At 42.8% G+C, this 27031-nt stretch overlaps 1 protein-coding gene across 6 annotated transcripts in view; it reads left to right on the top strand.

The window, feature by feature from the left end:
• Foxp1 (forkhead box P1) overlaps positions 1-27031 on the top strand; it is a 606957-nt gene that overhangs the window by 471197 nt on the left and 108729 nt on the right. Inside the window, exon 1 of one of the 6 annotated variants that reach the window (XM_042679677.1) lies at positions 22908-22979. The exons of the other annotated variants lie outside the window; for them this stretch is intronic. The gene's annotated coding sequence lies outside the window, so the exon portion shown is untranslated. Of the gene's footprint in view, positions 1-22907; positions 22980-27031 lie in introns of those variants that run through there. 6 annotated transcript variants of the gene reach the window in all.

Here is a 27031-nt window from a genome sequence, read left to right as displayed (position 1 = left end):
GGAAGCTTAGGTCATGAAATCCTTTGAAAACAGGAATTTTGAGATTTATTTTATAATGGGAGCCAGACTGAGGAAGATTCAAGCTGAGAAATTGGGGCTCCATTAGGGATTACTAATAGATGCCCTACAGGCTTGACACTGTTTTACCTATATACACAATGTTTAACTGTTTTGAGGGCTAGTTATAAAGGTTTTTTTTTTTTTTTAAAAAAAAGCCCACTGAGATTTCCAATTAAATTCTCAACTTCCAGCTTTGAAAGGAAAAGCTCAAACTGCCTACCTAGCACCAATAATCCAGCCCTAAGAAACACAGCCCTTTTCTAGGCCACCAATCATCTCCATCATCTCTTTGTCCACTCCTGATCCCTTCCTTCTCAATAGATCCAGTCTCAGGGCTTCAGGATTTTTTTTTAACTGACCAACTATAGCTGAGGCATTTGGAATTCTTGTCTCCCTGTAACTTCTCCCTCTGACATAGATTCATTACCTTTAGCCAGCTGCTCTTGTGAGAATTAGAACTCCACTTTCAAAACTGTGTCCGGTTCCATCTCCACATGTCAAGGATAAACAGGGCAGGTGGTCTTAGAGGAAGGGTGATTAGGTCAGGTGATGCGTTTTCACCTTCGCTCTTGAGTTGTGATACTCTTCTTAGTTCTAGCCCTAGAGTTTAAGCTGTTGTTAATGGATATTATCTCACACATTTCTTGTAGGTCTGAAATGTGGTATTGGCTGCTTTGAGGATTGATCTGAAGCTGCTTCTGGCTTTTATTCTCTCATGCAAAGCTGGATATGATTTTAGAGATGGAGGACTTGAGTCTCACATGGCTCCAATGTCTAGAACCTCCTCCTAGAGCCTATAGTATATAGATTTCCATCATCAGCCACTAATGCCAGCATAAGGAGCAAGCCCTTAACACATAGATAGGCCTTTGAGGTACATTTATCCAAACCATTACAGTGGCTTATCCATGGAAATTACATGCCAGTACTTCTGTCACATTTATTGGTCACACTGACCAACATAACACAATGCTTTTGGGGGAGACTAGATGGAGCATGAATACCAGATGGTGGGAATCTTTGGGGGCTGGCACACCAATACCAGCCCCCTCATTATCCTTATTTAGAAGCACCATATGAGCAAGCCAGTGTAGTAGCTTGTACTGTCACTTCCCTCACCTCTGTTGGATAAAAAAAAAATGGTCATGGGCAAACCTGTGGCCTGAGCACTGCTGTAACTCAGTTCAAGGTCATGGGCCAAAGTATTATGTGCTTCACTAAAAAGCTCTGCCTCTTACAAAGAAGAAGGGGAGAGTGACAAAAGAAGACATGCATTGTGGAAGATGTTTGGTGTCTTGGATTGCTTTATTACATTGCCCATTGTCCTCCAGTGTTCTCCCAGGACAGTAGGAAGTGGCATAGTGCCAAGGTTGTAACACCTTAGAAAATAGTCTCCAAGTGATCTTTACCCAAAATAAGGAATCAAATATTTATGCCTAATTGCCTTCCTAATGTCTCCAACATCTTCTACATTATTGAAACAATTCTGTTAAGGTCTTCTTACAATCAAGAAGTTAGGTAGACAGGTGACAGTGCAGGAAGAATGGTTAGTTCCTTTGAAGAACTTGAATGAACCTTTACTGGGATTACCCATCAGCACCTGAGGAATTATTTGGAGCTTGTGTTGGTCTTAGTAATCTGCCAAGTATTTAGGGTAAACAACAGCTAAAACAGAGGCATCCCTAACTTCACAGAGATTGCATTCTTATGAAATATTATGCTGGCAAGCAAAAAGCTAAATCATTGTATGTTATAGGATAACAAAAGCTTTAAGAAAACAAACACTGATTATGGTAGAGTGCCAATGACATGCAACTCTGATATGACCTTGGCTGGCCTCTGAGGAAATGCCCTTTGAGTGGGCATCTTGATAGAGCAAGGGATTGACTCCTTGAGGTATGTCAAGAAAAATATTTCAGATGAAAAGAAAAACAGGCTGAAAGTCCCTAGGCATAATGGAGCTTGCTTAGTTTTCTTGTCCATATTTCATGGCTGCTCCATTGTTTTCTGGCACCCTTGGTCCTCATGGATTCTTTGTTTAGTTTTTTATGCTGGTTCTGGGGCTTGAACTCAGGGCCTGGGCACTGTCCCTGAACTTTTTTGCTCAAAGTTAGCACTTGTGCCACTGCTCCAATTTCAGCTTTTTGGTGATTGATGAGGTAAGAGTCTCACGGACTTTCCTGCCGGAGCTGGCTTTGAACTGAGATCCTCAGATCTCAGCCTCTTGAGTAACTAGAATTGCAGGCATGAGTCACTGGTGTCCAGCTTGCTTTGCTTTTTTTTTTGACCAGTCTTTTTTTCCTGGCTTAACATTTTTCTCTAAAAAAGATTACTTTGCATGTTCAACCAGAGTCACATGAGAGACATATTAGGCTGTGGCTAATCTACTATGTATTTCCCCTTTTTCTCCCCACAAAGATTTTACAAAACTTATATATGCAAACAGGTATTTTTGTTTGTTTCACACAAGTCACTTTTGCATAATATAACAAGGCCATGATTTCACATGTACAGTAATTCATAGAAAGTGATAGTCATCTTGCTTAGATACCTTCATTCTCAAAACTGGCCTGCTAAATATAGTATCTTCATAGACCCATATAAGGTTCCATAAAGAAAGAAAAAACTAAAGGTCAAAGTTTCCCCACCCACAGATTTGGTTATCAAAACAGCGAAGCAGGGTTTTTTGTTTTAAACTTGAATCAGTAAATTAAAAAAATTTAAATAGTATCCTGTTTTGACAAAGTGCTAGACCACAGGAGTCTCAGAAAGATACTGGTAAGCTTTTGTCAATATCAGGTTGGCATCTCCGCACAGGAAACTCTGGCTGACTTGTGTTGTCACATTTCGGATACATTGACAGGGAATGCACGCCCTTATTGGTTACCTCCGGGAAATGGACAGAAGAGCATTGGTGAGGCTGATTAACTTCAATAACCCTTTACCCTCAGACAAGACCTGTGTTGTTTCTTTGGTTCAATGAATGAGCATTGGATTTCAGGCTGTGCTAAGAGTGCAAGATATCATACACTCACTCTGCAAAGGATTGAACTACCTATAGCCCTTTCCTGGCATTGGCCTTGTGGTTCTATAGGTTGTACAATTCAGCTTTGGGGGACCTGCACTGGTCTTAAGTGGCTTGTACTCTCCCAAGGAAATCTGAAGTACTCTCAGAGCTCTTTGTTGGAATGTAGTGCCAGCCCTGTTTTTATCTCAGGATTTTTTATTTTATTTTTTTGCATATTGAATAGTAAGTTGCATTTTACTGTAAAGGTGACTGAATTTTTCTTATAGGGCCTTCAGGGTAAACAGCCATTTGCTTCCATCTGTGAACACACATGTACCTTGTGTTTGGGTAGGGTGCCCGGTGCTTCAAGTCATTATTTTTCTGTAATGTTTATTCTCCATGGTTGTGCATAGATAGATTGTATGCACCAGTGCCGGACAAAGAGGTAGGCTGTAATTCTAGCTGAATATGTTACACTTGAAAGTAGGGAGCAAGTGATGGATCAAGCAAATAGCTTTTAATTTTACATAAATTGGTTTTCTGCTTTGCTCTGGGGCAGAAGTTTGCAGCCCAGGGTCACGCTAGATATTGCTCACGATTCAAGAGAGAGGCCTTCCTAGAAAGTGTGTAGAAAGACAGAACTCAGGATTTAAGTCCCTGCTGCTCTCATGGATGGACTTGGGGAAATTGGAAAGGTGTCCCTTCTTTGAGATTGCAGCTCTTCACTTCCGACCAGCTAGAGACACTGCATAATAGAGACGAGACGGTGACACGATTCCAAAATCTGCGAGGATAAAATTAGCATGGCATTTATCAAATGTGCCTCTCCGCTTGCCTTGCTCCTGAACTCATTGCATAATAATGTGGGTATATTGTGTTGTCATATAAGAGAGCATGTGAAGGTTCCCTTTTAGGGAAATTTACAAAGCTTTTTAATATATGAGATGAACTCACCATCTTGTCATGGATAAGCTAAAACCCAAGTTCATATAGTCTGAAAGAAAACTGAAACCATGAGCTTTTGTGACCTTTGGCCAAGGACAAAAGGTGAATATGTCTGGTATCTACATAGGACTCTAGTTTTAGGTTTAGGACTACAAAAAAATTAAACGGTGAAGGATTCACATTAATTTACATGATCTGAAATATGCAGTCCCAGTATTACTCTTGTCAACTACATCATCAAAAGAATTTACCCAAGCTGGACCTACAGGATTCATGTCTGCATCCTGCCTGCCACCATGACCTCAGGGAAAAGTCATTAAATGCTCCATTTTTGTCATCGTGTGTATAAAATGCCACTACTGAAGTATCAAGTGAAATCTAGAACATAGAGCATCCAGCATGAGAAACACACTTACCCAAAGTTGACTCTAATTTTTATCAGATCTTGATTATAATTGTATAATAATAATAACTATTGAAAAGTCACTCATGGGGAGGGACTAGTTTTGCTCAAACCTATATATTTAAAGAACAATTAATTTTTAAGTATTATATACAAGAAATCAAAAGCCAATATGAAATATTATTAGCATTATCTAAGACAAGACTCATCTATTAAAAGCTATACTGGGCACTGGTGACTCACTCCTGTAATCCTACCTACTCAGGAGGCTGAGATCTGAAGATTGTGGTTCAAAGCCAGCCTAGGCAGGGAACATCCATGAGACTCTTATCTCCAATTAATCACCAGAAAACTAGAAGTGGCTCTGTGGCTCAAGGTGGTAGAGTACTCACTTTGAGCTGAAAAGCTCAGGGACAGTGCTGATAATAAATAAATAATAAATAAATAATAAAATAAAAAAGTTATACTGTATGTGAGTAGGCCTGTTCTCAGTAAATGACTTCATGACTTGACTTAAACAGTAGACATTTTGGAAGAGGCCACCATAAAAGAAAAAAAAAAATCTGTATTCCCAAGAATGTATGGATTACAATAAAATAGTTGCTAACAGATTGTTAAATCATTTATTGCCAGACTCCATGAAAGTATAATTGTTATAATTTGGCATAGTGGATCTAGAACAAAAAAGGAAAGAAAATGTCACATTAAGGAAAGAGGAGAAATAAACCCAAGTGTGAGGAGTTTGTGTGAAGTCTGGGGGGAGGGGTAAAAAAAAAGTGAAAACCCAATTGGACCAAGATGTTCTCATTGTATTCTCATCTTGAAACCTTTGGTGGATTTTTTAAAATCTATTTTAGAGGTTGATGATGTCTTGAAGATAGTCCTAGTACTTGGTGAATATGTTTCATTGAATATTAAATTGGTCTTGCACACATAGCCTGAGAAGAAATTGGTAGATGTAGGTAATCAAAAGGAAACTATGCATGTGGTGAATTGAGACCTGGTGATTGATATGTGTCTGAAAGAGGCTAGTGGGCGTTGAACTTGAGGATTCCCTCCCAGGATGGCATCATAGGAACCAAGATTTGCAGGTGCCATCATGTGCCTTGTGATTGAGTGTTTCCCCTATACTGTTCTTTTCAAGGTTGATTGGAAGAGTTCATATACCTACTTACTAACCTTGTAGAAGGAGGTCCCAGTACAAGTCAGGGCCTGGCCCCATGCAAATGTGAGAACTCAGCTCAGGCCAGCCCATGATGAAGTGCTAGGGACTGGGGAGGGTGGGAGTGGTGAAGCTGTAGCTCACAGAATTTGAAAGTTGAAGGGTTAACCTGGCCTCAGACAGGTGGAACCAGACGGTCAGGTCAGGTCAGGTCAGCAGGACATGGTCTCTCTCCATTGTTCTGTTCTACTTTAGTTTTTGTGGTGGCTCTGTTCTTTGACAGAGAGACTCAGACTCACATACCTTGATGATGACCCTTGAGGAAAAGAAAGGTCTCTTAACCAGTAAATCCCTGCCTTGAATGGATGACTTGAGCTCCTTTTGTGTATCTGAGCTGATCACTGTGGATAAGGAGAGGAGACTATTGTGATTTATGGGACAATGCCATGTACACATCCTGGAGTCTCTATGGATGGCGGTGTCTCTCCTGAAACCATATAGCTCAACTTAGATTAGGACTGTGCCCCAATTCTCTTTCAGGAGGTGCACAAATAGATGATATATAGACTTTTTTTAATCATCTTAAAGATGAGGCACGTACCATTTTGTTTGTTATAGATCATATACACATATATATAATAGTTATATGATAGCCCTATATTTGAAATATTTCAAATATTTGAGTGTTTCTATTCAGAAAGCCTACATTTCAAAGTATAATTCATCTTTGTGTTATGTCTATTTCATAAACTAGTATGTTCTGACTATCAGCACCATCTGATAGAATTTTCTAGAAAGGCAGATAGGATGTTCTGTATCTACACTGGTCCAGAAATGGTAGTTGCTAGCTACCATGAGTACTAGGTACTTCAAATACAGTTAATGTGATGGAGAATCTGATTTCTTTTATATTATATTTAAGCATAGCTGACTTAAATAGAAATAGTCACAGGTGACTTATTATCTGCTGCATTTGACAACTCAGCTTTGGATTTAATGGCCACATAGAGTTATAAGGATTATGGAGACAAATGAAATATGAGCAAGCATGAATGGTGACTTAAATCTTGGTGTCTTATACTTCTGGTGAGTAACATTTGAATGTATTTTTCATTCATAATTTTTAGCTAAAATAAAAGACACTTCATTCCAGCCAATATAAAAAGATTACAATCTCTGTATATATCTCCCAATCAAAACAAAGACATCAGTGTTGTAGGTTATTTTAATGTTGTGGTTCTTCATGTCTCTGCCCCGTCAGGTGGTATGAAGAAATAAAAAGAATACTTAACTGTGGAGTCTGAAGTTTTAGGTTCTGATCTTAGTTCTGCCAGTAACAATTTAGATGCAGGATCTTTACCTCATCATATTTTCTCAAATGGAAAGTGAGAGGGTAAGAATAAGCCAATCTGTAAATCTGTGTATTTCTCTTCATTGTGGCTAGGATAGAGGCTGGGAGTTTTTCTGTGTGGTCACTGAGAGTAAGTACAAGGTATTGAAAGAACATGGGAAATACATTGGATCATTTCTGCCTGTGAACTGTGAAATGTAGGACTATTTTCCAAATTCCTACTGGATCTGAAAGAACTCTGATGAAAAGCCAAATTCTGCTTGGTTACAGTTTAGTAATACTATCCAATATAAATCTAGAATGAAAGGTAGAAAGTATAGCATTAAAGAATACATAATTTTTTAAAGTTAATTTCATCTGAGGTTAATTTTTTAAGTTAATTTCACTCTCATTCTGTTCCTTTCATGGTTGAAATACCTGTGGTGATAAAAGCTTGAGAAAAAGCATTTTCAAAATGGACCAGTTTAAAAAAAAAAAATACTGAGAGGATGGGCGCTGGTGGTTCTTGCCTGTCATCCTAGCAATTCGGGAGGCTGAGATCTGAGAATTGCAGTCCAAAGCCAGCCTGGACAGGAAAGTCTATGAGACTCTTATCTCCAGTTAACCACCAGAAAACTAGAAGTGGAGTTGTAGGTCAATAAAGCACAGGCCCTGAGTACAAGTCCTACAACTGACTCTCTCTCTCTCTCTCTCTCTCTCTCTCTCTCTGTGATACTCTCGATAGCTAGCTAGCTAGCTAGCTAGATACCTCTATATATCTATGTAGAGATCTCCCTATATATCTATAGTAGTCTATAGATATATAGAGAGATCTATCTGAGATCGATAGATATATATAGAGAGATCTATCTGTTTATCTATCGATCTATTTATATACATAGCAAGACAAAGAGACAGAGAGAGATACAGAGACAGACAGAGATGGGGAAAAAAAGATATCCGCATCTCTCTTTTGCCTAAGAAGTTGGTTTATTGAGTAAAGTTGTAACTACTTCCACTTGGTAAGCCTGGAAAGGAAAATGCAAGCTGCTGGACTGTCTTGGTACCCAGGAAGGCTAGGGTTAAGAGAGGAGTGTGGAATGATTTCATCAGTAGAGGTTGGACTTTGAGGGAAGAGATGAATCACAAATGAAGAGCAAGAGGAAGGAAAGAACATTGGGCAGATTTGCAAGAGCAGGTAGGAGGATTTGAAGTGTTCCAGAGGACCGGGTGGTAGGATGTGTCAAACCAGTACCCTGGGAGGAAGGCGTCAGCTTGGGGCTGGAGAGAAGCAAGATGTTTATTTGGTGATTTAATTTCAGTAGTGACATTTGATAATTGTATTGCTTTCGTGTGATAATGTGACAGAGTTAAACATTTACTGATGGGGTCCTGCTAGTGAATTTGCCTCATAAATAACAACTCCAGTATCCCACATCTGTGGGACCATGGAAATACAATCACGTCTTATAATATATTTTTATTTTTGAAACTGGCTATCTTTATGTATAGGAATCGTCATCTCTAGAGATTCATTTTCATTTCAAAAGAAAAAAAAACTTCTAAAGGTGTTAATTGCATTTTTTTCAAAACTCTTATGTAATTATTTAAAATTATTCTACCAGCACCATAAATCAGAACATTTTCCCATTATATTACTGAGGAACATTTATGACCTGTTTAGACAGTTTTGATTTATAGGTTTAGGAAACACGAATATAGAAACCATTGCCAGGTTTTAATTTGGAAATTTCTTCAGCCACATTTGTTTCTTCAGGAAGGAAAAACAGAAAGCTCAGAGGAGAGCTGATGGGAGAAGGGTGGGTCATGCTAGGGCAACACGAGAAGGCCCTAGGCCTGCCTGCGGGATTCTGCTATGAAACAAGCAGTTAATACGTCTTACACATGCGGCTTCATCTCTCAAATGATTCCATGTAACAGGTGTGTAACATGGAAAGAGTTCAAGTCCCTTAAGTTCTTTTTCGATCAAATGTAAACTGGAATGGCTTCTTCAGAGAGTTGTAACGATTCTATCTTTGTTCATTGATATATTCCAAACCATGGTTTATGAAGCCAGGCACTAATGACTCATGCCAATAAACCTCGCTCTTCAGGAGGCTGAGATCTGAGGATTGTGGTTCAAAGCTAGCTGGGTCAGAAAGTCTGCAAGACTCTTATCTCCAATTTACCACCCCCCAAACCAGAAGTGGAGCTGTGGCTCAAGTGGTAGAACACCAGCTGTAAGCAAGAGCTGGAGACCCTGATTTCAAGATCCAGTACTGGCCTTATTTATGAGAGCCAGGCACTGTGTTAGGTGTGAGACAGCGTGACTTGTCTAGGTGGTTTCAGTGCCAAGCCAGGGGGTAGCAAGTGCAATCCTTGCTATGAAGCAAATCTTGATAGTTGTTGGGCAGTAACAATAACATTGCAGTTCAGATTATGTTGAACACTGGACCACTTGCATTTGCAAAACTAATCACAGATGTGACCCAAAGAATTTGGGGATGATCTAAGTTGTAGGTGTTGAGGGAACTAACTTCTGAAATAAAGAAAGTTAAAGGCCTCAGTAGGTTGAAACTGTGGATCAGAATGAAAAAGATATTTAAATGGGAGTGAGTGCAAAGACCAGCACAGGAGTAAAGTGAAGAGCTCAGCTTGGCACTTCTTAGGACAATTAGCTCAAAGATGATTGTAAAACTGTAGGAGCCAGTCTGGACCTGGCAGGGAGTGAGGACCCCCAAGGACTCTCAGCTGGTTAATGGAATAATGAGCAACTGAGTATCCACCCTCCCCTGGCTTAGACACCTGGCCCATGCTCATAGCTGAGCACCTCAGGAAGGGGTGGTGGGCAAACCCCACCGTGTAGCCAGTGCTGCCTGTGAGTTCTAAACAAAACCAGAGCTTCTGGAGTGCTGGAAGGAAAAGGTGGCAGCACCGCAGCCATAGGGGACAGGTGCTGCCGGGCAGGGGTAGGGGGCAGAGCTGTTCTGCTGCAGCATCTGGAGGGCATGAAGAGCATGGGCCCTCTGGAACAACTTGTCCCTAACTCTGCAGCTCCAGAATCCAGGTTCAGAGAGAAGCAGAGATCACAGCCAATCCGGGGCTTCGGCTTTGCAGGGAAAAGGCTGGAGTAGCACCACTGTTCAGTGGCTCCAGGACCGCAGGGGCTGTGGCCTTCTTCCATCTTTGCTTTTCCTCAGCTGTGCCCACTAAGAGTTGTTGAAGGCAAAGCAGAGAGGAGACTCTTAGGAAACTTAGCAAATGGCATTTTCTGCTCTCTCTGCCTATGTCTAGTCAGACATAGATTTTCTTTCAATTTTGTTTTTGAGGTAGGGTTATACTGTGTAGCCTAGGCTGGCCTTGAACTCATGATCCTCCTTGTCTCTGGCTCCCAAGTGTCGGGATTACCAGCATGGAGATACACACCTGTCACTCTTTTGATTTGACCGAATAGTACCCATGAAAAACCATCTTCTTAATGATCTAGACAGTTGTCTACCTTTAATAAATATAGTTGTACTAAATGACTTAAATTTGACCACAGCTACACAATCTAACTGTTTGTATAATCTCAGAAACTCAATTTGTAGTTTTGGTGTCAAACTTCCAAAGGCTCTGCTCATTGGTGCCTTGTGCAAGTGCATAGTTTTTGTGGTGAGATTGCTCGGATACACAATTATCGATTAAGACATTAGTTCCCAACATGGCAGCACTGAAAAGCTACTCTCAGCTTTCCATACTCCTCTCACCTGCAGAGATGGTACTATTTAGCGAGGACTTTCTCTTTCTTTGCCTCTTAAGCTGGATGGCCCCAAAGGTGGAACAAGAACAGAATCCAGAATTTGCATCTTAGAGTATAGCAAAATAAATAAATAAAAGTTTCTGTGAAACTAATGCACAGGAAGGAGACAGAAGAGGAAATATTAATCCATGCATGTGTTCATTTGTAAGTTCATCCAGTACTGGGAGAGAAGCCCTCATTGGCATTTGATAGGCTAATTCAACCTGTGATGGAATGCAGACTGACACAGACAGTAACTGCTGTTGGAAATCAGAGAAGTAATATTGCTTTAGATTCAGTGCCCTGCATGGGAGGACCAGTAGGTTAGTGGCCTCTTCTCTCTAATGTTGGATTGTCTGTTCCCTAATAGAGGAACTTGACTTCTTTCTCCTTTTCCACAGTGTTCAATTTCACTGCAGTAGACAGTCTTTTTCTGTCCCTCATGCTTCATGGTTCATAAGGAATAAGTAAATAAAAATGAACAAGAGCCATGTGCTGCTGGTTCATGCCTATAATCCTAGCAACTCAGGAGGCTGAGATCCAAGGATCAAGATTTGAAGCCAACCTGGGCAGAAAAGCCTGTGAGACTCTTATCTCCAATGAGCCACCAAAAAACCGGAAGTATAGCTGAACTGCCTTAGGGAAAACACAGTAAAAGCAGAGCTTGTGATTCAGAGATGGCAGCTGAGCTGCAGAAGGGGAAAAGCACTGTGCATCATCAGTGGATGCGCCGACCACCCTGCCTTGACTAGTCATGTTTCTTCTCCCAGAACTCAGAAAGGATCAGCACATACAAGTTCTTGAGGTTTGGCAAGTTTGTTCTACTTATATGTGCCTCCTCCTCAAGCCTTCATTCTATCTGTATTATAAGCTACCTTTGTCTTATGTGATATTATTTAAACTTTTTGGTGGCCAAAATACCTAATCCTCAAGTTTATGCTCCTTAACTTTATGTCAGTGGTTTCCAGTGTGTGTTTGAGTGTTAGGCTAACCCTCTACAATATCCTGGAGGCGCGTTAGAGACTCACTGAACACACATCCAAGCTCAGGAATTACACACTGAGAGCTTGCCAAGGTAGCAATCACCAAACCCAGACTTGGCTAACTGATGAACAGTATGGAGACCAAACCAAGTAGACATGTTAATCACAGAAATGACACAAAGAGCCTGGCGGTGGTGGCTCATACCTGTAATCCTAGCTATTGAAGAGGCTGAGATCTGAGGATTGCCATTCAAAGCCAGCCCAGGCAGGAGTGAGACTCTCATCTCCCATGAACTACCAGAAAACTGGAAGTGGAGCTGTGGCTCAAAGTAATAGCGTGCTAGCCTTGAGCTAAGGAGTTCAGGGATAGTACCCAAGTCCTGAGTTAAAGCCCCACAACTAACAAATAATAATAATTAATAATAATAATAATAGTAGTAGTAGTAATAAGACAAATAACAGAGAGGCTGTTCAATAGGGAGTGTGAGGAAAAGTAGAATGGATGGATTTTGAGTTAGCAAATATAGATGATATTGAGAAGACCCATCACAAAAATACAGTTGATGCTTGAATTTTAATGTACCCTCCCATGCCAAGTTATTTCATTCTCTCCATGATTTGGCTCTTGTTACCTCCTAGGTAAATTTTGCACATGCTGTTCAGTTAGCTCAAATGTCCTTCCTAGTCAGTTGCAGGTAGCTCACACCTGCAAGCGTAGCTACTCAGGAGGCTGAGATCTGAAGATTGTGGTCCAAAGCCAGCTTAGGTAGGAAAGTCTGTGAGCCTCAAACCTCCAAATGCCCAGCAAAAACCTAGAAGTAGAGCTTTGTGTCAAGTAACAGAGCACTAGCCTTGAGCAAAAGACAGAGCCCAATCCATAAGTTCAAGTTCCAGGACCAGTACAAAACAAATAATGCCCTCATTCCTCATTCTTCCTTGCCAATTCTCTGGGGGAGAACATCACTTTTTATATTCAATGTAAGTGGAATTTTTATCTCACTTTGGAATTTTCAGTAGGAGCTCTTATTTTGTTTGTTTCGTTTTGTTTTCCCCAGTTCTGGGGCTTGAACTCAGGATGGGCACTGTCCCTGAGCTTCTTTGTACTCAAGGCTAGCACTCTACCACTTGAGCCACAGTGCTACTTCCAGCTTTTTCTGAGTAATTTACTGGAGACAAGAGGCTCACACACTTTTCTTCCTGGCCTGGCTTTGAACCTGGATCCTCAGATGTCAGCCTCCTGAGGAGGATTACAGGTGTGAGCAATGGACACCTAGCTCTAGGAGTTCATTCTACTTGTTTCCTCCCATGTCTGTTTCTAATTCAGCCAATGATCAAATGGTGACTGGTGTCATACTATGTGCCTTGGTCTCACTAAGCAATTTCTATTCTTTATTTAGGGTAGTGTGGATGTTAGAAATGTTGAAAAGACTCTTCAATAATGTGCACTGGTTCATACCAGTCATCCCAGTTACCAGAGAGGGAGAAATTGGGAGGATTGTAGTTTGGGGTTGTAGTAGGCACAGAGTTCAGTAAGACCTGTTCTTAACCAACAAGCTGGCTATGGTGTGATACACTTAGAATCCCTGTTACACCATAGGACAAATGCAGTCTAAGGCCATTTGCAAGCGAAAGGCCTGAGACCTTATCTGAAAAATAATAAACACAAAAAGAGATGTGGAAGGGGACAAGTACCAGAGCTTCTGCCTGGCAAGTAGGAGGCTCGAAGTTCAAACTCCAATACCACCACAAAAAGAAAAGTTTAATCTCAATTCATGATGACTAGTTGGTGACACTTGGTGATACTTGGTTTGTAAAAGTAATAGGCCACTCTCCCCAGCCCCAACTGGTTTCTCAAGCTTGATATTGGAGATAAGAGCGCTGTCTGGAGGTTATTCAAATCCCAACTCCCCCCTTACTAGCTGTGACATATTGCTTATGTGCTGTAAGCCTCAGTTTATGTATCTGTTAAGTGGACCCACTACAGTTCCTCAGAGGGTTAAGTTTTAAAGATTAAGAGAGGTTATGGGAAGTCTCAGGCGAATCATACTTCCATGAGTATTGCTGTTTTCCCCACTGGTCTTACTTTTTTCCCCCACTCATCATTTTCCTTTTCTTTATCAAAACCATTTGCCAGTGTCCCATGATTTATTCCCCCCACCCCCAGTCTGTGACAGATGACGTCACAATGGGATTTCCACCACCTCCCTGTTCATGACCTGCTCTGGTCTTAGTTTCCTTAGCTATTGTCCCAAAGTTGGCTGAGCCTTGTAGCCAGCAAGCTAAGGTTGTTAATGCAGGAGACTGAGCAGCAGCAAAGCAAATCACAGACACATTCCAGTCTTCTCCTTCACCAGCTGAGGGACTTTAGACAAATCCCTTTGGGCTCCCAGCAGTAGACTTGCTCGGCCAGACAGTTGTGGATCAAGAGCCTGCCATACATTTGACAGTGGTTACACCAATGCTCTCCTGCCAATCAAGGGAAAATGATTTAAAAAATGGGACATGTTATGCTTTAGCAAAATAAATAATAATAATAATAATCTGTTTACTTTGAGGCAGATACTTGTTCTTACTTTGCAAACTTTTACAAGTCACGTATTTTACTGGTAAATAGCAAATGTTGTACACACACCTACATCTTTTAAATCCCAAACTTAGGAAAGCATCTCCCTTGTACAGAGGGGTTCCTGGGGTTCCTTTATCATAGGTTGTCCTGAGCATGGTTAGACCATGTTTGCAACACAAAAAGGTTGGTTTAGGTTGGGGAAAAGTATTGAATTTGCTGGGATTTTTGTTCGTTTATTTTGTTGATTGTAGGGCTTGAACTCAGGGCCTGGGCGCTCTCCCTGAGCTTTTGTGCTCAATGCTAGCGCTCTACCACTTTGACTCAAAGTTCGACTTGCTGGTGGTTAATGGGAGATAATAATCTCACAGACTTTCCTGTTCCAGCTGGCTTCGAACTGTGATTCTCAGATCTCAGCCTCCTTAGTAGCTAGGATTATTATATGAGCAACCACTGCCCCGTTGGCTAGGGGTGATTCTACTAATGCTTTTTCTGGGATTGTTTTGTGAACACAAACCAACAAGAACTCAAGATGAGAAAGAGGGAAGAGAGAAAGAAGGAAGGGTATGAGAGACTGAGTCTGGAAGGTAGAACAAGCTCAGATCCCAGAGGAAAGGTGGCTGCAATTAAAAAAGAGTCAGAGAAGAGTTAAGCACAGGGTGGCTTGATTTCAAAGGTCTGGCCTGTTGGGTTGTGACATTACATAGATATGTCCTGACCCATCTCAAAAATTGGACATCACTGAATTTAATTAAGATCAATTAGACATTCCTCCTATTGTTCAAACACAATGCCTTATTTGTTTGAAAAGAGGGAAGTTCTTTATGACCTGAAAGCTTCCTGCCCCATCTGCTGCTTTTCCTCGTGAGGGATAAAATGCCATTTGATATAATAATAATAAAACAAATCAGTCTGCATGCTGGTCTGTATAATTTTGCTCTATGCATTGTTACTAGCCTTGACCTGAGATGGAAAAGCTACCTCCTGCCCCCCAGCCATCCTCGCGAAGTATAAAATAAAAATCATTCACCTCTCCTTTCCAATATGAAGCAGTCAGGAGCAAGCCATGGCTTGGGAGGTCAGACCAAGTATTCACAAACAATTTTTGTAGAAGAAGGCATTAGTCTCTTGATGAAGGTAAACTGAGCTGGTTAAGGAAGGCGGGAAAACTCACAAGCACAAAGAACACAAATAGGTTTAGAAGCAGGAGTTTCATCTAAATATACCGTTTCCATGCGTGAATGTGCTGTATTCTATGGACCACAAGTTGTAGATGTTTCACAGGCTTTTGATTTCTCAAAAATTCCCAATAAGAGCTTTGAGATCTTTTTTTTTTTCCCCCTAAAAAGCATTTGTGGTGGTGATGTTCTCAGATGTACTGTGGATTTGATAGTGAGTTCCCAAACTCTTAAAATGTTACTTGAACTTTTCATTAGTAGTGTTATGTAGTGCCATCATTGCGAATAGAAAATACTTAGAGATTATTCCTTTGCTGCTATAAAAGCTCGTACTGTATATGGCAAGCGTTTAGTGTGATAGTTACAGTTGTTTATTGTTATTATTAAGGACACCATAGACAGGATCTCATTTTTCTCTTGGTGTAGGTGAACGTGCAGGCCTGACAATACAGGTCGCTTTCCTTGTAACCACACTTAGGATTCATGACAAAATCAGTTAATAGGACCCCGTGCCCTGCTAGCATCCAGCTTTGTATCGGGGCCAGAGAACTTGAGGCAACTTTGGACTAGGGCACATCTAGCTATGCCTGTCCGCCTGCCTGCCAGCCTGCCTGCTTCTTTCTTGGCTTGTTGGATGAACCTCAATAGTTGGGACTGTTTGGAAATGACACGAGCCTTCAAAGAGTAGGAAGTGGAACCCACAAGGTTGCTCATGTGGATGCAGCCTCGCTTCCCTTCCCGCGTTCCTGCACACATCCTCTCTTCCATGCTGTCTGTTTCTTCCTCCCTGAGGAAGAGGAGCTGGCCTCTTAACTTTGAACAAATCCTGCATATGTGTTAAAGTCAGGGTGTGTTTGTGGATGTGTGTGTGTGTGTGTGTGTGTGTGTGTGTGTGTATGTATGTGTGTGTGTGTGCAATTGCTTGCTAATAAGAAAAGAAAGAGAGAATGAGAAGGCCTAGAAAATGTTTTCTATGCAGTGGAGTCTATGCCACACAGTGAGGAAGGCAATTATCTTTGGAGGGGATTCCACGGCCCTATGCGGGCTTTCCCAGAATAAGATTTATTGTCGGCTGGATTGGGTGTTCTTTAGAAGAGCATTTACCCGGCATCTAAAGAACAGTCAGGAGTGCTACTTCCTGAATGCTTTTGAGGTTGCAACTGCTAAGCTTCGCTTTCCCATCTCGAAGATAGATTTTTTTTTTAAATGTTATGCAGGGATTTGCACAGGGCTCCAGCTTCCCCTTGACAATGGCAGGAGTTGCAAGGTAAACCCCAGCCTGCTATGGAAATTTACCCCCTAATGCCAGAGCCCACACGTGCTATGCTGTGGCCTGCTGGTGGGAGACAGCATGGACGGGGCATCCTGTGTTGGGTGAATGTCAGTCCAGCAGTTCAGCCACCAAAGTTTTCTGGTTAACACAAAGGACAGGCAAGAGTCTTTTACTACCCACAACCCCCTACCCCCCATCCCCAATTTATGGATGTTGTGAATGTCAGAGGAAAACTTGAACTTGAATGGGCTAAATTTATGAGATCGTGAAGCCATAGCTGGCATGGGAATGAGAAGAGAGGCCCATGACTTCAGTGAAGGTAAGGCATCTGCATGCTCTCCCCAGAGAGGGCACACAAGAGGGCAGGATGCCTACAGCCATCCACGTTGTTCTCCAGGGCTAAAGTACAGTTTGGCACTGGCGAGCTGCAAGCCAGTATGCAATAGAAGAGATGAATGCGCGTGGTGTCTTTTACATCCTAAGTGCGGTATTTCACTCCTTGCTTTGTTTCAGTGTCTTCATTTGTATATTCCAGTTCCTCCTCTGTCTGGCTCTTCAAAAGTTGTCTTTTGAATAAGTTGAGGTGTTTGGAATTTCCTGATGCTGGCAGGCTTACCAGCAGAGGGCAGGCGTAAAGAAGGTTCTGACACACTCCAGGGTGTGTCAGCCCGGGGTCAGAAGAGGGTGGTGTGGCCCACGAGGATCTGGGAGCTTTGTTGCAGGGCAAGGTGAGACATGTTCCCTCTGCCTCTTCACAGGCCTGCTCAATACCACATGTCTCCCCACACCCCCAGCCCTGCGGGAAATACAAGCGGTCAGTGCTTTCTCTGATATTCAGCTACTTCTTCATAATTAAGGATAAAACACACAAGCAAACAAGTGTGATCATCCTTCAATAGACATCTTTTCCTTCCCCCTTTAGTACCCCGTCTGGTCATGCCTCAAAATCCACGACTGGCATAGGGTGGGGAGGTAGGGGAGATTACGGGTCATAATGGGTGATGGTGACTTTTCCTGGAATGTCTGAGGGTTAAAGTTCACCGAGAAAAACCAGTGCCTTTTGGGGAATTTTCCTCACACCTGTGAAAACGGTTTTAACCTCATGGCAGAAACAATCTCCTAATAAATTTCACCTCTTGTTACAACGAGGGATTGGAGTTTGATCCTAAATGAGAGGGGGAGAATTTATTACTGTCAGTTAGATGCAGATTTAGGAAAGGAAAGGATGAGGCTTTTTTTTTTTTTCCTTTCCCATAAGTAAGTCAGTAAGTCTGTTTACCTATGAGGTTTTATGAATGTCTTCACCTTTAAAGTTTTGTCAGTGTCTTTACCTTTAAATTATTATTTTTTTGTTTCTTTTGGGCAAATGTTTTCTCCAAGTCGTATACCCATCCTATGAGTTTTCCTACAAGTTTGACAGTGGGCTGGTGGTGTGCACAGAAATGAGCCACAGACACTGGCATTTTGCAACGCTGAATGAAGATGTGAGTGGCAATTTGGAGGATGTCATAAAGAGAAATCTAAACTCCCGTGGAACACTAAGAACTCTCAGGCTTTTCCCTTAGCTGAACTGGCAGGCACAGATGAAAAACAGCATAATTAGCTCCGTTGTCAACATAGACATAACAGCCACATAAACAGCATCGATATGGAGCTAACTGCTTTTGCTCCCTGTAGATGGATGATGTATTAATTTATATTTTTAAGTAAAAGCACTGCTTAAATCAAGACGGAACGGGGAGTTCCTTGGAGATAAATGCCCAAATCTCTGGAAAGGGGCATGGCTGTTGCAATTTAGTAACTAATTGGCTGTTCCTTGGTGGGTTTTGAAGGAATATTCCAGTGTGCTTCCTTCTGGGCAGGGGATTCTCACTGGGCCAGGCTGAGAAGGCCTGTGGCTTTAGGTATTTCTCGCCAGCAAAATAATCAGTAGCGTCTATTTAAGTTCTGTCATTTCAGAGTGTGTCTCAGGTACTCTACTAAATTAACTGGGAAAAGGGAAGAACACTCTTGTTCATGCAAGCATTGTTTGGAAGAAGTCCCTAAATCTGCATTGGATTTTGGTCTCTTCATTAAGCAGTTCATTTCTCCACCCATTGGCTTGCCTTTTCTCTAGTTATTGTCACAGCAGTTCTGGCCAAGCAGGCCCTCAACTGTAGCTAAGGGGCACTGCCCATGGCTGTGCCTAACACACCATGCAACCATTCATCATCAGCACGTGGACTGAGGTCCTGCCGAGATATTCCTTCCATCACTTCCTTTCATACTGCTTCTTATCTCTATCCTGGGCTCCTATACATGGGCAGTGAAAACCTTTCACTTTCCTCCGTGGATGAGGCAGAGGCTCAGCAGAACACTAGTGAGTCCATGACTGTAGTCCCAGGTGTGTTATTTGGTGGTTAGAGTTTGGTATGGGATCATGGTAATCTGTTCGTAAGTGCACAGCCAGCTGCACAATAGACTCATTTAGCAACTGACAGGTTTCTTAATATGTGGTGTTTGAACAAGACTGTGTCTGTTGTGGGTGTTAGGATGTGGGCATCAAAAATATTTTTAAGTATGGTATTTATCGTTTCCTTCACTCTTCTTTAAACATGACCCCCCTCCTCCCCCTCGCCTCTCAGGTATTCTGTTTTGATTACCCTGGCCTCTCTTTTTTTATTCTGCTAGCGATCGTGTATCTGCTTTACCTGTGGGCCTCTGATGTTGAGTTGTTTTGAGTCTTTGGGGAGGAAAAAAAAAGACTTTGCGTTTCTGAATCTCAATTTCTTCCTGCAGAATGGGATCATAGCTTCTATTCAAGTTCTCTGTGAGGGCTGGGAAGGTGGCTCAGTGGTAGAGCGCTTGCCTTGCATGCTCAAGGCCCTGGGTTCGATTCCTCAGCACCACATAAGCAAAAAGAAAAAAGCCAGAAGTGGCGCTGTGGCTCAAGTGGTAGAACACTAGCCTTGAGCTGAAGAGCTGAGGGACAGTGCCCAGGCCCAGAGTTCAGGCCCCACGACCGGACCAAAAAAAAAAAAAAAGAAAATCAAGTTCTCTGTGAGACCCAGTGGCTGAATAGTGCAAGCCAACACCCACACAAGAATCCACATTCCTTGTCTTCAGTTTTTTGTTTCATCTTTTGCTTTTCTATCCCAGCCTTTCCAAAAAAACCTGGCATTTGAGGTGATAAAAAGATGCAAAAAGGTGGCCTTAACTATGGCTTCTAAGTCATTCATTCATTGGACATTTCAACATTCCTTTTTTAAAAAATAATTTTTATTGAGATTAAGTGATTGCATAAATTTCACAAATTTCGGAGTATTGTAGAAGAGTGATACATAAAGCCACAAACACATTTTAACCTTCACAAGGCAAATCATCATTATCTTGGTCTATAAAGTTTGTGAATTCTATAAGCTTTGACAGTACAACTATTTCTTCCTCGTTGGGTGATATGCACATTTCTTTCCTTTTGCTTAGCTGTTCCCTCTTTGCCCTCTCATTCTCTCCCTCCCATGGCTGCCCTTGAGTTCTCTTTGTACTTGAGCTATGACAAGTACAATTTCTCGAATCATCCCAGACATAAGGATTTAGGACCACATAAGGGCATCTTGAATGTCCAGTACTGACCAAAGTGGCCTGTGCCTGTGCAGATGCTTGTATCACGGGTGGTACGTTTCCTTGTTCAGAAAGAGTCTCTGAGTCACTGTGTCATCTGTCTTGTTTAGAAAGAGTGAACCAGGCTCCAGGTGGCTTCTGAGCCAGCAGGTTGAGCTATTTTCCTTGTCATATTGTCTCCCCCTTTATCCAAGCCATCAGCCCTTTAAACACCACCTTCCCAAGAGGCATTCCCAAACTTCTGCCTCGAGTGATCTCCTCCTCCTCTGTGGTCCCAGGGTGCTTCAAGCCATCACCATGCAATTTAGTACCGGAGTAACCACTTGAATTGCATCACTCTCTAATTATTTTGTGCAAGGCTGGTCTCCACAGCTGGGTCATCAGCGTCTGTAATGTTTTTATTGTTGTTTGCTTGTTTATTGTTTGTTTTGATGCTCCTGGAGACTATTATCTGATAAACACTGACCTGCAGAGGAGTCACTCCTACTTAAAGCACACATGAATTTCATGGCTGCCTCTGAAGATCTTCAGCTGTTAAAAGAAAAAAAAAATGCTTATTTCAAGTGCACCATAGTTTTGTTCACAGACATTGACTCTCTTGTTAATTTGAATACTTTTCTTTGTGGGGGGAAGCGGGGAAATCACTTGTGTCTTTCATTTGAAATGACCATTTCCACTTTTTGGCTGTATGTGAGTTGGCGAGAAGTTCCTATATTTTTATTTCCTTCCTTGGGGCGCTGCCAGCCTCTTGGAAAAGAGTGCTTTGCCTCTTTCTTGTCTCTTTACCAGTCAGGACTCTACTCATTCTGGAGATAGAACATTTCCCCTCTCCACTCCCCTCCTCCCCTCCCCCCCCAAAAAAAAACCCAGCCTTGGCTTTCTGTTGAATATTCATGAGGGGGTGAGGTCGAAGTTTTTTGTGTATAACCTGAAAAAATAATGCCATTAATAAATTGGATGTGACACAAAAAACACTTTTGGGTGCTATTTGCAATGTCCCTTTGCACATGTAATTACACCTGGACAGTCAGTCAGTGTTTTTGTCTTATTTTATACAGTCAGGTTAATGGGAGGGATGTCTGCTCCTTAGTGAACTTACTGAAATTCAGGCATATTTGCAAATATCTCTCTGCACACTGGTTTATACTAACCTGCATGTAATACACCTCAAACCGAAAAATACTTTCAAGTAAAACTTTTGGAATTACTAGGTTGAGCGTATCCCCCCCCCTTTTTTTTTTCTTTTGTCATTGAGGGGAAAATAAGCAATCTCTGATCTATTTACTCCTCTTCCTCCAATATTTTTCAGAAGAATAAAGTTAGTGGTTTCTGTTTTTCTTCTCTCTCTCTCTCTATATATATATATTCCATAAAGTTTGAAAATGGAAAATTCAGAGGTGATTTCTGAAGCTGCTGAAGTTAACTAGATTAACCTGACGCTTAAATCAGCAACACTTGAGACAACAAAGTTGAGCAGATTTAGTGACTTAAAAAAATAAATAAAAAGAAGGGAAAGGAGAAAAAAAAAGAAAAGAAAAAGAAAACCCCCCTCCCTCACCCGATCTCCAGCGTTTAACAGCATGAAAGTAGTGACTATTTCTAACCGAGGTCATCTTAAAGTGCTCTTTGAGAGCAGCTTTTGTTGTGGCTGTTGTTGGATACATAAGAAAGGAATGTAAAGAATCATTTCTTCGCGAACGTGTGGCAGAAGCCTCCCCCCCCCCCGTACCCCCCTCACCCCCCCCCCCCGGGCGCAGCTGTCCCTGCAGAGGGGGAAGTAGCTGGGTTCGGCCACCAGGCACGTTTGGTTGTTATTTATTCCAGTCCTGTGGCACGCGGCTGGGCTGTTTTCTCTTTTTCTTTCTCTGAGCGCACGGGCACACTTTGGCGAACCCCATTTGGGGGTGAGGGGAGGTGGTGTGGGGGGGTGGAGAGGAGAGGGGGGGTGAGGAGGCGAAGGCTGTGCGGAAACCTTGGAGGTGAAGCGAAAGTTCTCCGCGGGTTTCGAGGAAAGTGCTTTCGCCCCCCCACCCCCACCCCGCCCCGCGCGGCCGGGGAGCCCCGCACCCCGATCCGAGCGAGCGGGGCTGGAGGAGGAGGGGGGAGCGCAGGAAGCTCGGTCCTGTCTGGTGCCTCGCGCGGGGGTCTCTCGGCCAGGTTGGGACAACTCTTTTTTGTGTCAGTTTCAAAGACGAAAGAAACACGCCAAGAAACCCCAACCCCGGTTCCCGGTCCCCGGGCATCCTAGCCGGGGGAAGAGAGCCAGAGCCAGAGCGATGCGCGCGGTGCCCGGCTGGTCCAGACGTCAGCCCGAGGCGGGTCGAAGGGTTAACCGCAATTAAGTGGAGTTGCTCTGGAGACAAAAGCGGGGTTTCAGCGGCGCGTGATTTCACCTGCCGCGCGCGGAGGGGGCCGTCGGGGCGGGCGGGCGGCGGGGCGCGGGCCGCGGAGCCCATTGTGTGGGGCGCGGTGCGGCGCGGGGTGTTTAGAGGCGGGTTGTGATTGGTGGAGCAGGGCGGGGCGGGTGGGCGCGGCGCGGCGCGGCGCGTCTTGTCAGCCCGCGAGCCGAGCCCCGGCGCCCCTGCGCGCGTGCAGTCCGCCTGCACGCCGAGCCCGCCGGACCCCACGCCCGGCCCCGCGCGGGCGCCCCGAGCCGGCTGCGCGCGCGCCTGGCGGCTACATGGAGAGTATCAGGTTGGTCCCTCTCATTCATCTTCTGCCGGTTTCGCTCCCCTTTTTCCTCTACCCGGGGTGGTGGTGTGTGTGGGGGGGGAGTGTGCGTGTGTGGGGTGGCGGGGAAGGGGAGGGGGTTCGCTCCGCGCGCCCGTGCCAGCGTCCTGGGGCCTGGGCCCCGCGGTGGCACGAGCGCCCGTGGGGGGGGGGGGGTGATCAAGTGGAGTCTTTCAAGACTCAGCAGCGTCCGGATCGCTGTTTACCAACTTGGAGAGGAGTTGCGCCCTTGGAAGTGGAGGCGGAGAGGGTGTGGGTCGAAGGCGCCGCAGGCCTGCGGGTCCTGGAGAGAGTCGTCCTCCCCCCCCCCCCCCCCCGCCGCCGCCCGCCCTCGTTCTTGGGTGGGGTATCGTGGGGAGTTGGAGGAAGTCCTGCCTGAGTGTTCCTCTCGGTCTCTTTTCGTTGGCGATCTTCATTTTTCCGCTGGTCTGGCCTTCAGGCTGCCACTTCGATTTAAAAAAAAAAAAGGAAAGAAAGAGGGGGGGGGGAGGAAAAGGAGGGGGGAAAAAACAACCCTCGCCATCACGCACTCCATTCTGGGGACGTATCCGGGGTGGGATTGAAGTCACTTCCCCGAGCGCGTGTGAAATCGAGGCGCCTTCGGATTTCAGCGGAACCCGTGTGGCTGTTGCTTTGCTCCTGATAGTTTGTTTCTAGATGCGTCTTGGGCAGTTTTTCAGCTTAGCTGTGCAAATGCAAGGAGTTCCCACAAGGCGAGGATCGGGTGGGGGGAATGGAGGGTTATGGGGGGAGGAGGGTGTAGGGTTGGGGGCCCACTGATGGATGCTGGAGGGAGCCCGGGGGAGCGTGCTCCGGCAGGTTGGAGGACCTGCGTCTGGGCGGCTTCACTTTGCCGGTGAATGAAAGTAGTGATCTGAGAGCCGAGTTTGGGTTTGGATATGAAGCCCCGACAGAATTTGCCATGGGGGTTCTCCTTTTTGAACCTGCTCTGAACACAGCCACCAACTGTCCGAAAGAATGAAAGACGGGTCAGTACGAATGGGAATTTTCTTTTCTTTTTTTTTTCTTTTCTTTTCCACCCAGGTATAGTGTTAGGAAGTGGGTGGTAAAGTTTTAGAGCAAAGTACATATAGACTCTTCCTCTTTGAGATTAACTCCTTCAGGGCCTTCCAGTTATAAGTAAAATATCTAATATAATTGCATATTCTTGCCCAAACAGACCAAATGTTCTAATCAAGCCAATTTTAAAATGCAAATCACCTAATTTCCATAGATTCCAACATTTCTGAATGTGACACATTTGGGGAAGGGGGGGGAATTAAACCTGATAACAGGAAATGTGAATCATGCTATCAATGACTAATCTGCTGGGGGGGGGGGGGAGAAACTTAAGTTCCATGTATTCTATCATTCTGAAGTCAGTGTAAAAGAAGCCAGTGTTGTGTGTGTGTGTGTGTGTAAGTTTAAAGCAATTTGATGTCTTTATTTCAGAAACGGCCCTGTTTTGCGTAGCGTGTTTGTAATAGATTTTTCATGAGAAATATGTGTGTGTATGTATGTGAGTGTCAGTGTATGCTGGAGGGTTCAAGCTACAATGTCAGAGGCAAAGAGACCTCCGACATGCTCACATTAAGATTCTGATGTAGGGTTTGATGTGCCGCCGCTGCTGTTATTGTCGTTTAAAAGAACACAAGGCTTTTTTGAGTGTTAACATTTCTCACCAACTAAACCAGAGGACGACAGACGCCTTCTTCAAGTTGATAACCCTTTGCATAAATTGAAGACAAGGTATTTTGTGTGCTCCTTGGTAGCGGCCTGACCCATTTTAGTGAAAAAGTGTGTTAAAATGAAACCAAAATACAGACCTGCCTACCCAGAGCCACTGGCTGACGTACTCTCTAGATCATGATAGAGCTGAACTGAAAACGGATTGGGCTGACACTTGATAATCAGAGTTGATTTATTGTTCATTAGTACTGCATTAGCCCTTTTCAGGCAAGGTAGTTATTTGTGTAGTGGTCTGTCAGGAGCACCTGTCATTTGTAACATACTAGATAAGCAACCAAATATTAAAATGATGCAAATCAAAATATATTTCACTAGCTAAAAAAACCACAGGGTCCCATTTTTCCCTTCAAAACAAAAAGAGCGTGATGGATCAATATTAATCTATAAGAGAAAAAGTATCCATTAAGGATATATATATATTTTTTCTTTACCCTAAGAACTAGTTATAGAGTGAAGGTAATGGGCTTTATATTTGTCTGTCTGCTTCAAGAACTTTTCTTTTCTGCCTGTATGTATAGATTGTCTGACAAAAAGTTGGTCAGTTAAGAAAATGAGTTAATCCAAGTAATTAGAAGAAGGTAGGCCTCACATTTGTGTTGTGCTTTTTGGTAAACATATTTCATTAGATGAAACTTTTAAGCATGAGTTGATTATATGAAAACGTGATGACATCATAGCCAAGCTATGATAATGTCGGATAATAATGTCAAGTGCATTTTCTGCAACATGTTTCACTCTCGATTTTTTTTTTCCTTCCCTGCCTGAAAGGGAATGATCTCATGACATATAATAGAAAACAACCTAAGTGTCAAAAGAAAACAAAATTAGTGAACTTTTGTCTGCAGCCATAGAAACGCGGATTAACTCATATTTTTCCAGGATGGAATGGAAACATTGTGCGTGAGGATATATAGTGTATTGTCTTCCCTGAATTTTCATTTGACAGGGATTTTAGAGGCTGTGATCTTAATTAAATCTCAACTAGCTGAAATAATGCATCTAAAGCATTCAGTGTTGCGTAACCTTGCTCATTTGGTAAACCATAAATCATCAGAAAGCTTATGATCGGAATGGTTGGTTTGAATTTTTTTTTTTTTGGTTTTGTTTGCAGTTAAATGTACCTTAAAAAACAAAACCCTCAATATTGCTGACTTGCCTTTACACAGTGTCAGAAGCTGTCACTTGAAAGATAAACTCTTTTATGACACTGACCAGTTCTACAACTTTTCAGCCAGCCTCAACACAATTGTAAGATACAGCGAAATTAAAATGTAGATTAATGAAAAGCAGTGCAATTCCAGATTTGTCTTGGCTGATGTGACAGGAATGTTTGAATTGCTGTGTTTCTGAGAGAGTGTTGTGGCCATCTTCTCTTCGTATACTAAAATTTGATTAAAATTAGAATTGGCAAAGAAAAAGGTTGGAGAAATTTATTTAGTTATGTGGCTTAAACTGTGGTTGAACATTGCCCAGGGGAACCTTGAAACCATGTTCTTAGGAACTGGGCAAATACAGTGACCTGTTCCGATGCACTTCATTAGTTCATTGTGATTTATAATCAAGAGAGGATGCAGCAACAGTTGACCAGAGAAGGTTAGAGTAAACAAAATACATATACATTGTGTCTCTCTGGGTGTTAACATGTTAATATATGTATCTGATGACAAAGACAAGCATTAAAAGCCTTTTTTTTTTAACTGTGTAGGTTTTATAAATTCTAGCACTTGTAAATATCGGGTTATTTACTTTTAATGCCTTATGAACATGTTTTGAATCTGCTGCTTTTTTGGGGGGTTTCTGTATAGGCTTTAGTAGAAAATGTCTGCATGTAAAAATTGACAGCTCTGTGGTCGTAGCTTGCTTGTGTATATTTTTTGTATATAATATTTCAGATAAGGCTAGTAATTATGTTCCTGTGGATTTGTAGGTATCTGGGGCCTTAACTTTATGTATGCCTGATTTGGGAATAATCTTGGCTCCAAATGCTAAATTTGTTGCTTGGTGAAGGATTTGGTTTGTGTTCTTGGAAGCAGAGTGTTTCTGGATACTTGTTTTGGTCATTTCAGGGCACATAGTCCTGACCTTCTCCCACCCCCTCCTTCCTAAATAGCATTTTATAGAAAACTTTTTTTTCCTCTTTCATTTCAAAAAGAAAACTCATCCCTCATAGCTAAACAGCCCTCTGCACTTTGTAGGCACTTGAATTCTCTGAAAAGAGCTACACACCGGCCTTCTACTTCTAGATGATAGGATTTACCTTTTTTCTG

The sequence above is a fragment of the Dipodomys spectabilis genome, unplaced genomic scaffold (assembly GCF_019054845.1).
Source record: "Dipodomys spectabilis isolate Male_0828 unplaced genomic scaffold, ASM1905484v1 ptg000054l, whole genome shotgun sequence".
In the NCBI taxonomy this organism is placed as follows: domain Eukaryota; kingdom Metazoa; phylum Chordata; class Mammalia; order Rodentia; family Heteromyidae; genus Dipodomys; species Dipodomys spectabilis.
Note: the sequence above shows the minus strand (reverse complement) of the source record. Positions and strands in the feature narration are given on the sequence as shown.